General features: G+C 35.8%; 1 long non-coding RNA gene and 1 pseudogene across 1 annotated transcript; both read left to right on the top strand.

Annotated features, from left to right (window-relative positions):
* The first annotated feature begins 1,984 nt into the window (after nt 1-1,984).
* LOC147930973 (uncharacterized) lies at nt 1,985-2,553 on the top strand (annotated as a pseudogene).
* Nucleotides 2,554-7,309: 4,756 nt separating this feature from the next.
* LOC147930972 (uncharacterized) lies at nt 7,310-10,663 on the top strand. Its single transcript, XR_015574259.1, has 2 exons — nt 7,310-8,247; nt 10,135-10,663. It is a non-coding gene; the product is annotated as an uncharacterized LOC147930972 (long non-coding RNA).
* Nucleotides 10,664-14,711: the final 4,048 nt, after the last annotated feature.

Raw genomic sequence — 14,711 nt, 5'->3', positions numbered from 1 at the left:
ACTTGGAATATTATATTGAATACACCCCCCTTAGATTGTTCATTCTACAGTTTGTAAACCTTATAATACCCTAAAAATAGAAAGAAAATAAATTAAATAAGGAAAGTGAATATTTTTAAATATTTTTTAAATATTCTTAATTTATGGTTAAGATTTCGTAATTATTGTTTAGATTTATTCTAATACATTTTAGAAAGCGTATTCTAAATTATTTAGAAGATAAACAAATTAAGAAAAATTGACATTATACCTTAACGTGATCGGTCACCATCTCTTCCACCTTCCACAAAAGCTTTCACTTACCTGTTTATGATGCAAATCTATGTTACTTGTGGTGTATGGACACTGGATGCAAAGAAGGAGTGGAGATTTATTGATGATGAAGAAAAACGTGCTAGATTACTGACTTTGCAACCCACTACATCTCTTAAAGAGTTGAAGGTGATGGTTTCAGAAGACTATGAAATAGAGCAAAATATGTTTGATGTGGAATTCAGTTATCTACCCACAGAGGTTAAAGTTGATTGTCCTCCTGTTGTATTGACAAATGATAGAGGTATGAAAATTTTTATTACATATCTGAAAAAGAGAAACATGATTCGGTTGTGTGTTACATTCAAAAGAGTAGTTGCTGGTGATAGGAGTAAAGTCCAGTTCCATCTGAATAAGTTCCCAGTCGATAGTAGCGATGGTTGTAATGTAGAAGTTGATGTGGGAAAATCAGTAGGTATTATTTCAAGGAATTCACCTAAGCCGACTAATGATGTATTAGAAAAGCCTACTGATGCTAATCTTGGTGATGCTGCTGGTTTAAAGTTGGAAGATTCAATGGTATAAAAGAGGGAATATTTCAGTAGTAAGGAAGCTTTACAGGCTACTATGGAAATGTATACAATGAAATATAACTGCGACTACAGGATTACAAAATCTGATAAGAGATGGTGGTGTATACGCTGCATTGATAGTGCTTGTAATTGGCGTCTCCGGGCTGAGTGTTTACAAGCGTCTACATATTTCAAAATCAACAAGTTTGTGGGTAACCATACATCTGCCCCTTCAAAAAAAAAACTCATTTTGTAGGACTCCATTTGCAAGAACAATTGGACATCTCATTAAGCAAAGCTATGAGGGTGTGAAGGAAGGTCCTAAACCGAATGATATAGTTAATATTATTCGTTCAAGGTATGGCTACGAGCTAACATATCACCAAGTTTGGGAGTCTCGGGAGTATGCAGTTAACGAAGTTAGAGGAATTCCTGAGAAAAGTTATGCTAAGATTCCAAAATACTTGCACATGCTACAAGAAGTGAATCCTGGTACGTTCACGAATTATGAAATTGACTTTGAGGGAAGATTTAAATATCTATTTATTTCTTTTGGTCAATCAACAAGTGGGTTTTACAAGTCAATGCGGAAAGTGATAGTAGTTGATGGTACATTTTTGAAGAATAAATACAAAGGGGTTCTCCTAGTTGCTACAACTGTAGATGGTAACTCCAATTTGTATCCAATCGCATTTGGAATTGCTGATTCTGAGAATGATTGTTCATGGGAGTGGTTTTTTATGCAACTTAAGATGGTTATAGCTGATGAAGAAGGTTTATCATTTGTGTCAGATATAGCTACATCGATTGCTAAATCAATTGGAAACATCTATCCATTGGCTAAACATGGTATTTGCATCCACCACTTGATTAGTAATGTGATAACATATCATAAGGGAAGAGGTGTCGCTGGTAAGGTTGCGAAAGCATCAAAAGCTTATAGAGTTGCTGAGTTTGAGAAAGAGTTTAGGCAAGTTAATAATATTAGTCCTGCTATTGGAAGTTATCTAGAGGAAGCCGATGTGACAAAATGGGCTCGCTGTCATTTTTCGGGTTATAGGTATGATATTAACACCAACAATGCAGCTGAATCAATCAATGCTGCTTTGAGGACACCCAGAGAGTATCCAATAATTCCTTTGTTAGACAGCATCAGAGAAATGATGACACGCTGGTTTTATGAGAGTAGAGAGTTAAGTGCAAAGCATAAAGATCCTTTAACTGTTGAGGTGGAGAAAAAGATTTCAAGAAGAATAGAGAAAGGTAAATTCATGAACGGTTATTTGATGAGCAGATCGCAGATCCAGGTTAAAGGTAATGGAGTAGACTACATTGTTGACTAGAAAGAAGGACTTGTTCATGTGGAAAGTTCAGCATCCAAAAACTCCCTTGTAGACCTGATATAAAAGGAGCTTTTGATATAGGCAAGGATCTATATCCTTATGCTGATGATGTGTATACCACTACTGCATGGAGATCGCAATATGAGGAAACTATTAATCCAATAGGTGTTCCTGAAGAAGAATGGCGAGTCCCACAGCATGTTGAAGATGCAAAAGTTCGACCACCTGAAACAAGAAGACATCCAGGATGGCGAAGAAAAAGAAGATATGAATCCGCTGAAGACAAGATAAAATCATCACAAAACTCACAAGGGTCAAAGAGACATAAGTGTGCGCGGTGTGGCAAAGAAGGGCATAACAGAACGACCTGTGATATCGTGATATAAAAATGGTTTGTGCATCAACTTAAGATTCCTGTTTTTGAATTTTTGATTTCATTTATATTTACGGTACTCGTTATGTTTCAGCTAGCCTCTGGGTTGTGTTTGTGGCAGCTGCTTTGTGATGAATGATGGTGTTTGATGGTTTTTATTTTCGATTAATAGACTCATTTGTTTTGAAATTCGTGGGTTGTGTTTCACGGCAGCACCTTTGTGGCAGCTGCTTTATTATGAATGATGCTGTTTGATGGTTTTTATTTTCGATTAATAGACTCATTTGTTTTGAAATTCGTGGGTTGTGTTTCACGGCAGCACCTTTGTGATGAATGATACTCATGTGTTTTGAAATTCCTTGATGGTGTTTTCTTTCAATCAAACTTTCATTAAAACCAGAGTACAAAAAACAAGACTAACAAAAAGTGTTAAGCATAACAACAAAATACAGAAAGCAAAGACATCATATCATCTTCTTATAAAGCCACGCCATTGAAACTGCCAATACGACTAGTACACAAATCCTCTGCTTGTTTGACTTCTCCATACTCTCTTTTGCAACCATTAGCTCTTGCCATATGATCTCAATCATATTCTTCTCCATCTTTTCTTTCATCTCCTTCACCATCTCCTTTTGGAGCTCCACATTGTTTGTTACCATCTTTTTTAGATCCTCTAAGAGTTGGTTTTGTTTGCTTTCAACCATCCTAATCTCCTCTAGAACAGCATCATCAATCCAACGGAACAAGTGTTTCTCCTTCTTCTCCTAAAATCATTGTTTCGATAACAATAGTTAATAAATTTCATCTATTGTGATGAATAAGGACTGATAAAAGTAAATTACCTTCACACCAACAACACATCTGTAAAATCTTCTACATGGATTCTCTTCTGTCTTTGAGGTGTAGGTTCTAATCTCTCCACCACACCAGCATCTACACGGAACTCCAACCTGAGAACTTCTCGACGGTAACCCTGACGAACCAGCCGAAGAACGTTGGCTCATGGCTACTATCAGTTTTTGCGATGAAGAATAAGAAAGTATCGGGAAAGAAGAAGAAGAGAGTATTGGAGAAGAAGATCAAGTATTGGAAAAGAAGATCCCTAATTTTATTTTTTTCCTTAAATGTTGAAATTAAAAACCGGGTCATCGGTATGCTTACATCGGGTCATCGATATGCTTAAATCGTGTATGTTTAAATTGTGTATGCTTAAATCGGTATGCTTAAATCGTGTATGTTTAAACCGGGTCATCGGTATGCTTAAATCGTGTATGTTTAAACCAGGTCATCGGTATGCTTAAATCGTGTATGTTTTTGTGTTCTTATGTTTATGACCTTATGTTATTGAGTCTCATATTAGTAAGTCCTAAAGCAACACCATCAAGGATTAATACTAATGAGTCTTATATTAGTCTAACAAGCAAAAGCATCAAAAACCATCATTTACAAAACAATCATAAAGACAATTAAAAATTAGCCAAGGTCTACAAACTCAGCTGCATACTGGACGCACATAAGTTTTCATTCGTTCCACTAGCACAGGATCCTTTGCTGCTGACCAAAGATCGACTGCCAACTTCAAACAAGCTTGCTTGATGTTTTCATCGTCAATCAACTCATAAGATAGATCACACATGTGACACTCGATATACTTCAGGGCATAAACTCCACAATCACAACTTGACCGATTTAATTTAGGTGGCATACAAACCTGGATGATCTCGTATGGAGTCAACAAGGGAGCTTTTCCATCAACCTTTTTGTGAATCTCCTTCACAAGACGAGGGATGACATTAGCGAATGGCTCAACATGTCTTCTGGTTTGGTATTGATTACAGTCGAAGACTTCAATTGTTCTTAGTCTGAAGTTAATGCAAACTGAGATCCAGTGATTACCATTAATGAAGACCGGTGCATAAATTCTGTCCAAATCTACAGTCCAACTTTTTCCTGTCTTTCCATGAGATGGCAGTTCATCTTTGGCATACTCTAACAAAAGGTGATTCCAAGTGTGGGTTCGTCCTGCCGATCTAAACTTATTTGTAACCCCAAACCGACATATAATTTTATTTTAATTCTAAAATCTAAACCCTAATCATCTTATTTGTAAACTTAAACCAACACATAATTTTGTTCTAATTGTAAAATATAAAACAAGCCAATATTTAACTTTCCTTGATTAAAAGTATACAGAATTTATTTCCTTAATTTGTTTTGATTTTTTAATTTAATTTTGATTTAAATTTTAAATGAAATAATTTATAGAAGATTCTGATTGGTTGAAAATGAAGAAGTGAACAACAGGGTTCACCCTAGGAGTGAACCCAAATATTTTTCATTTTTTTATTAGTGGTAATAATATAATTTAATTTTTTTATAAACTGATCATAGTTTTAAATTTTAAATGTTTAAATGTTTTAAAGAATGAAAGTAAATTTTAAATTCATGGTAAAATAAAACAACATTTATGTAATTATATTTGTAAAATTAAACAGATAAAAAAATAAAATTGAAAGTCAGTTTATAACATGATCAACAAGAAAAACCAAATTTGATATTTCATAAATTGAATCAAATGCTTTTAATCCAAATTTGAGTATTAAAAAATAATAAGTAAAACAGTTATAATATGTCTTCAAAACCAATTTACAGTCTAGTATATATTAGGAAGATTCTCAAAAATAGCATTAAAATAAGTATTTTTCAAATTTAGCACAACATCTCTAAAATTTCACACATAGCACTGTATTTCAAATTAATTTTTCAAAATAAAACCCTATATTCAAAATATTAAACCCTGTTGTAAATAAGAGGATTCAAAGGTTGAAATCTCTTATTCTTATTCCATAGAATTGATAGAGGTTACATATGTATAGTAAAGTCTAGGCATTATCACAATAGGAAACACAAAACACTTAGACCGCCATAAGCTAAGACTAATGGCCGATGGGCTTCCTTGTCTTGACCGAATGGGCTTCAAGTCTTGGACAGTGTATGGACCGTGTATGGGCTTGGTTATGGAGTCTATCCTTAAGTGGTTTATAACACTCTCCCTTGGATGACATAACCATGCAAGATGCTAAGGGATCGATGTAATGTGCTTGGGGATGCTGCCTCATTAAAACCTTACCAGGAAAACCCAGTGGGACAAAACCATGGTGAAGGAAAAAGAGTACAGCACACATTGCTCCCCCTGTTCTAAGCATCCCTGAAGTCCTTAAGTCTCTGCATCCCAATCTGGTGCATGAGCTTCTTGAATGTTGTTGTCGGCAATGATTTGGTGAAGAGATCGGCTGAGTTGTCACTAGACTGAATTTGAACCACTTGAACTTCTCCGGCCTTTTGTAGTTCATGTGTGAAGAAGAACTTGGGTAGGATATGCTTTGTCCGATCTCCCTTGATGTAACCTTCCTTGAGCTGTGCGATGTTAGTTGTATTGTCTTCATATATAACGGTTGGCTCCTTGTCTTCGACCATACCACAATCTGTCCTGATATGTTGAGTCATCGACCTCGACTAGACACGCTAAATGCTCTTTGTTATAACCTGCATCAGCAAAACCAACTAAAACCTTCTTTGTTATAGTTAGTATAATATAAACCCAAATCTTTAGTTCCTTGTAGGTAACGTAACAAATACTTAATTCCACCCCAGTGCCTTTGGGTCGGACAAGAACTAAATCTTGCAAGGAGGTTCACGGCAAAAACATATGTCTGGTCTAGTGTGGGTAGCCAGAAACATTAACGCTCCTATAGCACTGAGGTATGGCACTTCTAGACTAAGAACTTCTTCATTGTCCTTCTTTGGACCAAATGGATCTTTATCCAAGTCAAGGCTTCTCACAACCATTGGCTGGTCAATGGGTGAACCTGGTCCATATTAAACCTCTTGAGTACCTTTTTTGTATATGCCATTTGATGCACAAGGATTCCATTATTCATGTACTCAAGTTGTAGCCCCAAACAGAACTTAGTTTTTCCTAAGTCTTTCATTTCAAATTCTCTCTTGAGATATTCTACTCTTTTGGGCAATTTCACCAGGGGTTCCAAATATGTTTAAATCATCAACATAAACTGCTATAATAACAAACCCTTTGTTTGCTGATATCTTGTGTTTTTATGTGATTTTAAAGCTTATTTATTCATTGTTTTGTGCATATTCATGAGCATTTAGGTTGTTTAGGTTGCATGTTGCATCAAGTTTGGTATCTCAGGTGTTGGAGTAGAGATGTACAAGGAGAGTGTGCTTTGGAGCTAAATAAGTCAATAATTAGCAATATAATGGAAGACACACATTTGGATGCACACAAGATGATTGATGATTCGGAACCAGTCTGCAGGCCCTCAAAGATCGACTCGTATGAAGACCTTTCCTTCGGATTAAGCTCCAGAGTTCTTCACCAAAGTTATTGGAAACTGAGTAAGCTTTGCAATGGAGGTGATTTCAGGACAATCGGATGTGTGTTTAAGGAGTTATACCTGTTTTAGTGAGCGTATATACAGCCAGAGCTGGAGATCAGATGGACCAAGGTGCGAAGACACACGCGGCCATACCACTCGGCCAAGCCCTGGCCGCTGGAGATCAGATGGACCAAGGTGAGAAGACACACGCGGCCACACCACTCGGCTAAGCCATGGCCGCTGGAGCTAGCACCACTCTTGTTTTCTTTTTGAACCGGGTTTGACCCACTTTGTTTTGGGTTGACCCGGGTTCTTTTCTACCTTCCTATAAATACTCTAACCCTATTAAGGGGACACATATATCTTATCTTATCTTTTGTTTAGCAGCCACTTAGGATTCTTAAGCTTGTTTACTCTTGGTTTGTTGAAGGATTGAGTACTTCTAAGTTTTTAATAGCAATTTCTTCTTTCTAATCTCCTAATCTACAATCTCTTATTATGATTTCACAAAGATCAAACTCTTTCCTTTGTGTGATCATGAAGATGAGTGAGTAGATCCTTAGAACTTTGGGTTTGGTAGATTAGGGAGATAGATGATTGATCTTTGATGTCTATGGCTTTATTTATGTATTTCCTATCTTGATTAGTGTTAATAATGCTAGATTTCTTTGATCAAGCTTGAATCTAGACATTAGGATTTTCATGCCCACAAGGTGTTTGATGAAATTCCTGAACCAAACTATTCAAGAGCTTTGCTTTCCTAGCCAATGGAAATTGATGATTAGGGTGCTTAGTGGTATTTAGACTTGATATTAATGCATGCTTGCCTTGTGATTACCTTTGGAAATTGTTGATTATCACTTGATTAGCATAGAATCTCTATCATGGAAATGGATTGATTTGCATAAGTGTTCTTAGCCATAGGATTGTTCTTGATTGTTGCTTAGACATCTAGGATTGATTAGCTATCTCCCAAGTCAATTACCTTGCCCAAGGTTCACTTGTTTAATCTTGATTTTAAAACTGTTCTTATTTGTGTGTTTGCTTGCTTTTAGTTTGTTTGTTTGATTTATTTAAAGTTGCTTCTAGTTAGTTGATACATAAAACAAACCCCTTTCTTATTAGCTTAGATTAAGCATTCATGTGTATTCCCTGTGTGTTGATCATTGCAAACTGAGGTTCGAATCTCTCAAGTGTGATTACTATCAACCTCCACTCTCCTTCCACCAATTCAACAGGATCTCAAGGGAGCACTATAGCTCCTCCTATCACTCCATTCCCTAAGGTTCACAACTAGGGCCAAGGTATGGTCCTAACTTTCTATTGTATATATCATTTGAGTCTTGTTTTCTTTATTTTGTTAGTCTTTCTCTTGGATGTTTCTCACACAGGGACTGTGTGAATTAAGTTTGGGGGAGGGACTAACCATCTAACATTGTGTTTTGTTTTGATTTTCATCTTTTCTGTGATGCATTGTTAATAGCTATGTTTTGAGAAAATCAAAAAAATTTGAAAAATTTTCAAAAAAAAAAAAAACAAAAACAAATGCATGTAACTTTGCATATTCATTCTTGTGTTTAGGATTGAGTCTAGAAGCATTTAGTATGCATTTGCATTTGCATTTGAGATAATAATGACACTACCTTGGTAGAAGTAGAGACTTAGGATTGAATCCACAGCCCTCATCTATAGTTCGTTGGTGCTTGTTTAATTTTTGGGAAAAAATGAAGAGTCTAAGCTTAAAGCATTGTGTCACTTGAAAGCATTTTCTTCTAGTGTAAAGCTTGCTTGATCATTGCTGCATCTCTATATTATTTGGAATTTAATATGATCTTTAAATTATCTTGCTTATGGACTATGAATGCTAGCTAATGGAACTTTCATTTGGGTTAACTATCTCTATTTGCCACTCTATTTTGTTTAACCCAATCTCTTGCCATGCCTTTGAACCCCAAACCTTTTCTTTCAAGCCTTGTATTGATTTGTTGAGTGAGGCCTTTTCTTGATAATCCTATAGGTTGTGAAATCTTGAGAGTATTGAGAATGACAAAGAACTGGCTCTTGTTTTAGCTAGGCTTGGAACCTTTATAGCTAGCTAATAGGACTGGTTTTGAAAGAAATAGGTGGTTAGAATGTTGATTTGGGTTCAAGTTTGGGAACAATAGGGAATAAGAAGGGAAATAAAGGTTTACTTGGTCATAAAAGAAAAGAAAAGTGTCTAAGGTCAAGTTTGGTTATAAGCTCTAAGTCTCAAAGAAATGGGATAGAAAGTATTGTTATAATCTCCTAGAATCAAAAAGAATTGAGTAAAGGAAAATCAAATAAGATTGGGAGTATAGCAAGGAAAGAATAAGAAATAAAAGGAGCTAATGTTTAAAGCAAAGAACAGCCTTAGAGATATCAAAAAGAATAAGACCTGAAGTTACAAAAAAAAAAAGGGGGGGTTTAAGAGATCAAAGTTGAGTCTTTGGGTTTGGAAAAAAGGAAGAAAGATGAGAAAAATGGTAGAAAAACTTTTAGGTGGGTAGAACATAGAGAGCTAAGCTTTGTATGCCCAAATTATTCTCAGTCTTAGATAGATTTCATGACTGTCTAGCATTCCTCTTTGTTTGAGAGTTAACCACCCAAAAACACCATTTCCAACCACTTTATAAACAGCATTTCCCTTAACCAATTGAGCTTGATTTATTTTCCATTTGCAAGATCACACCAAACACTTTAATGAATGTGAAAGAGATGTTCAATAGGATTGCAAGTCTTTATCAATAGATAGAAAGTGAACTAGAGTGATGTATTGTGAAAAGCATAGAAAAGTATTTGTAAGGACTTTGATTGATTTTAGTACCATTGAATTACATTTAAGGACTGTGGTTTGAATCCTTTGTTGATGCTTTTTGGTTCTGAATCCCTTTTTCAAACCCCTCTCTCTCTCACTCTTGCTTGATTTTTGCTAGAGGACTAGCAAAGTATAAGTTTGGGGGAGTGGATATCTTGTGTTTTTATGTGATTTTAAAGCTTATTTATTCATTGTTTTGTGCATATTCATGAGCATTTAGGTTGTTTAGGTTGCATGTTGCATCAAGTTTGGTATCTCAGGTGTTGGAGTAGAGATGTAAATAAGTCAATAATTAGCAATATAATGGAAGACACACATTTGGATGCACACAAGATGATTGATGATTCGGAACCAGTCTGCAGGCCCTCAAAGATCGACTCGTATGAAGACCTTTCCTTCGGATTTAGCTCCAGAGTTCTTCTCCAAAGTTATTGGAAATTGAGTAAGCTATGCCATGGAGGTGATTTCAGAACAATCGGATGTGTGTTTAAGGAGTTATACCTGTTTTAGTGAGCGTATATACAGCCAGAGCTGGAGATCAGATGGACCAAGGTGCGAAGACACACGCGGCCACACCACTCGGCCAAGCCATGGCCGCTGGAGATCAGATGGACCAAGGTGCGAAGACACACGCGGCCACACCACTCGGCCAAGCCATGGCCGCTGGAGCCAGCACCACTCTTGTTTTCTTTTTGAACCGGGTTTGACCCACTTTGTTTTGGGTTGACCCGGGTTCTCTTCTACCTTCCTATAAATACTCTAACCCTATTAAGGGGAGACATATATCTTATCTTATCTTTTGTTTAGCAGCTACTTAGGCTTCTTAAGCTTGGTTTGTTGAAGGATTGAGTAATTCTAAGTTTTTAATAGCAATTTCTTCTTTCTAATCTCCTAATCTACAATCTCTTATTATGATTTCACAAAGATCAAACTCTTTCCTTTGTGTGATCATGATGATGAGTGAGTAGATCCTTAGAACTTTGGGCTTGGTAGATTAGGGAGATAGATGATTGATCTTTGATGTCTAGGGCTTTATTTATGTATTTCCTATCCTAATTAGTGTTAATAATGCTAGATTGCTTTGATCAAGCTTGAATCTAGACATTAGGATTTTTATGCCCACAAGGTGTTTGATAAAATTCCTGAACCAAACTATTCAAGAGCTTTGCTTGATGATTAGGGTGCTTAGTGGTATTTAGACTTGATATTAATGCATGCTTGCCTTGTGATTACCTTTGGAAATTGTTGATTATCACTTGATTAGCATAGAATCTCTATCATGGAAATGGATTGATTTGCATAAGTGTTCTTAGCCATAGGATTGTTCTTGATTGTTGCTTAGACATCTAGGATTGATTAGCTATCTCCCGAGTCAATTACCTTGCCTAAGGTTCACTTGTTTAATCTTGATTTTAAAACTGTTCTTAGTTGTGTGTTTGCTTGCTTTTAGTTTGTTTGTTTGATTTATTTAAAGTTGCTTCTAGTTAGTTGATACATAAAACAAACCCCTTTCTTATTAGCTTAGATTAAGCATTCATGTGTATTCCTGGTGTGTTGATCATTGCAAACTGAGGTTCGATAATTTAATTCATAGAAATGTACTACATCATTTGCAAACTTCTTAATAAAAATACATGGACTGATTGGGTCATTCTTATAGCCTTCTTTAGCTAAATACTCAGTTAATCGGTTATACCACATTCGACCACTCTATTTCAGTCCATAAAAGGGATTTGTTCAGCCTAATGCAGTACTGTTCTCGAGAACCACTCTTATCTTTGAGCTCAAATACCCTCTAGTAATCTCATATAAATTTCATTATCCAGTGGACCGTGTAAGTATGCGGTTACAACATCCTTTAACCGCAAATCCAGTTTTTCTCTTATAGCCAGACTTATTAGATATCTAAAAGTCGTTGCATCCATCACAAGGGAGTAAGTCTCCTCATAATCTATTCCTGGTCTTTGAGAGAATCCTTGTGCTACAAGCCGTGCCTTATATCTCACGATTTCATTATTCTCATTTCTCTTTCTTACAAAGACCCATTTATGTCCAACTGGCTTTATATCACATTCCTCTTCTTTAAAGAGTTTAACTCCACGTCAATGGCTTCTTTCCATTTTAACCAATCTTTACTTTGAGTGCACTCTAATATAGACGTGGGTTCATGATCCTCATTTATTTCAAGTGCTACCTTGTATGCAAATATTTCATCGATGTCGACATCTTTACAGTTCCATTGAATTCCAGACATGATATAATTTATTGAGATCTCATTATTATCAATACCTTTAGGTCCTTGAGGTTCAGCGTCCCAAACCTCATTTGGTACGTTAGGATTTGCCGCGGCCATGTCTGTTAAGTCCTTAACCTCGGTTTGTTTTGCACCTTTTTTAGATTTCCGAGGGTTCTTATCTTTGGAACCTAATGGTCTACCACATTTCAAATGTGCCTTAGACTCTGTAGCAACTTGATTGTGTTCCTTTTTGAACATCAATACGTACTGGTGCATTACAAGCTGGTATGTACGATTTCATAACTCTCTTTGGGTCAGCAAAGGAATCTGGCAATTTATTAGCTAGCTTTGCAAATGAATAATTTTCTGGACCTCTGCATGACTGCATCACATGCTAGAGTCCGAGGATCTTGCCAATTTAAGGATGTTTGATTCCATAATTTTTCTTTAACCAGCTTGCTTGTCTCTCCACCCAACATAAGAAATTCGGATTCTGTAAACTGACAGTCCATGCATCTGGCCTTAAATAAATCTCCTGTGGTCGGCTCAAGATACTTAATAATAGTGGGAGACTCATATCCAAAATATATTCCCATCCTCCTCTGAGATCCCATCTTTGTTCTCTCTGATGATGCAATATAAACGGCACACCCGTATATTATTTTAGATGGGATATATCTGGCTTATGACCCGTTATTAATTTGGGAATATTTATACTCACTAGATGGCCTGATGCGTATAAGCTCTGTTGCATGTTATACTGTGTGTCCCCAAGCCGACACAGGAAGCTTCGATCTCATGAGTAATGGTCGAGCATTTAATTTAATACATTTAATGAAGGATTCATCTAATCCATTCTCTGTATGTACATGTGCCACAGGGTGGTCCACACTTCCCCCCATGGACATACCATAATTATTAAATGCTTGGGATATAAATTCACCAATCTTTTCTAGACATATAGTCTTAAGTGGAAAATCTGGTGATGGCCTTATAATAAGTTTTCCTTGTGTACATGCTACACACGTGAGTTTTAGGGATAACTTTTCTCTCTTTAAGAGTGTGCCCATTCATAATTAATTTACGCATCATGTTCAAACCCGGATGGCCAAACCGGTCATGCCATAAAGTGAATTATCTTATTCATTGCCAAATTAGCTTATATCATATTAATCTTAGCATGGTATAAACCAGTAGCTAGTGCAGGTATAGTCTCTGGGACTTTCTTATGTCCTTATTCGATTTTAGTAATTATATAAGAACTCTTTGTTTCCTTCACCCTTTAATATAACATGATGACCATTCAATCGAACGTCTTTAAAGCTCAAAAAGTTTCTCTTAGAGATGGGTGAATACAAGGTATCACTTAGTTCAAGATGTGTGCCATAAAAATATATGCCTGGCCGTAGCCTTCACTTAGGCTTGCTATACCCACTATCTTGCTAATATTGGCATTTTCATTATGAGATTTTTCAAGATATCTCTTTATCCTTCAAAATTGTGTTGTTTAATCCACTATCCACCACAATTATGTTCTTGTCCTTAGCCATTTCTAATATGGACAAGAATTTATGTTTTAATTTTAATAACACAATCGATTATATATATATATATATATATATATATATATATATAAGGAAGGAAATAAAATAATTGAATTTAAACCAAAATAATAATCCAATAAAATTCAAAGTCATAAAACATAAAAATTAACCCAAAGCAACATTTAAGCAACCAGAAGTGTCATAATCTAATTGGTCATCATTCTCATGGCCAAATTCTCCTTCACCATCGAGATGCACCAAATTAGCTTCTGGATTCTTTTTCAAACTCTCTTGATAGAGATTAACAAGATATTAGGTCCCCATAGGTTTAAAACCCCTTTTCACGATAGTGTTGCTGAAGCAGTATATCGTTGGTGTGAAAAGTAGAGAATGTTTTCTCTAGGAGATCCTTCTCACTAATCTCAGTACCACACAACCTTAGGATTGAGATAATCTTAAAAAGCTCTGAGTTACACTCATCCACGGATTTGAAGTCCTGGATCCTTAGGTTTTTCAATCGAATTGAGCCTTTGGTAGGAGCACCATCTTTTGGTGTCCATATCTGCTTTTTTAAGCTCTGTCCAAAGGTCAAGAGGATCATCTATCATGAGGTACTGGTTTTCTAAACTCTCAGCAAGATAATAGAGTATATGCATAATCATTTTATGTCTACCTTTTTTTCAGTGCGATCATTATTAATCTCAATGCATTTGCATCGGTCCTTTTGATATATAATTGTATTTGGAGATTGTTAATCTTTGACATTTATAAAATATATGACATGCATCAGATCATTAGCATGCGGTATTTGAGACCGAACCATGCATTCAATTTATAGGTCATGCCGTATTTGAGAACAAACCATGTCTTAGGCCATGCGGTATTTGAAACCGAAACATGCCTTGCTTTTTCTTATAATTTTCGGCTTTGGTATGCATGGAAAACAATAAATCCTAGATAGATACTAGCATGCAAAGTTTTCCTTGTTTTTTCTTAAGTAATTTGAGTTTTAGTAATTTTCCTTTTCTTAGATTGATTTTCCTTTTCTTAAATTTTCCTTTTCCAAATAGGAATAAGGTAAGTTTAGTAAATATTTTCTTAGGATTTTTAGGATAATTACACAAAATAATTTAGAAGTTATCCTAATCTATG

The sequence above is a fragment of the Camelina sativa genome, chromosome 12, assembly GCF_030686135.1.
Source record: "Camelina sativa cultivar CO46 ecotype springtype chromosome 12, ASM3068613v1".
Taxonomy (NCBI): domain Eukaryota; kingdom Viridiplantae; phylum Streptophyta; class Magnoliopsida; order Brassicales; family Brassicaceae; genus Camelina; species Camelina sativa.
Note: the sequence above shows the minus strand (reverse complement) of the source record. Positions and strands in the feature narration are given on the sequence as shown.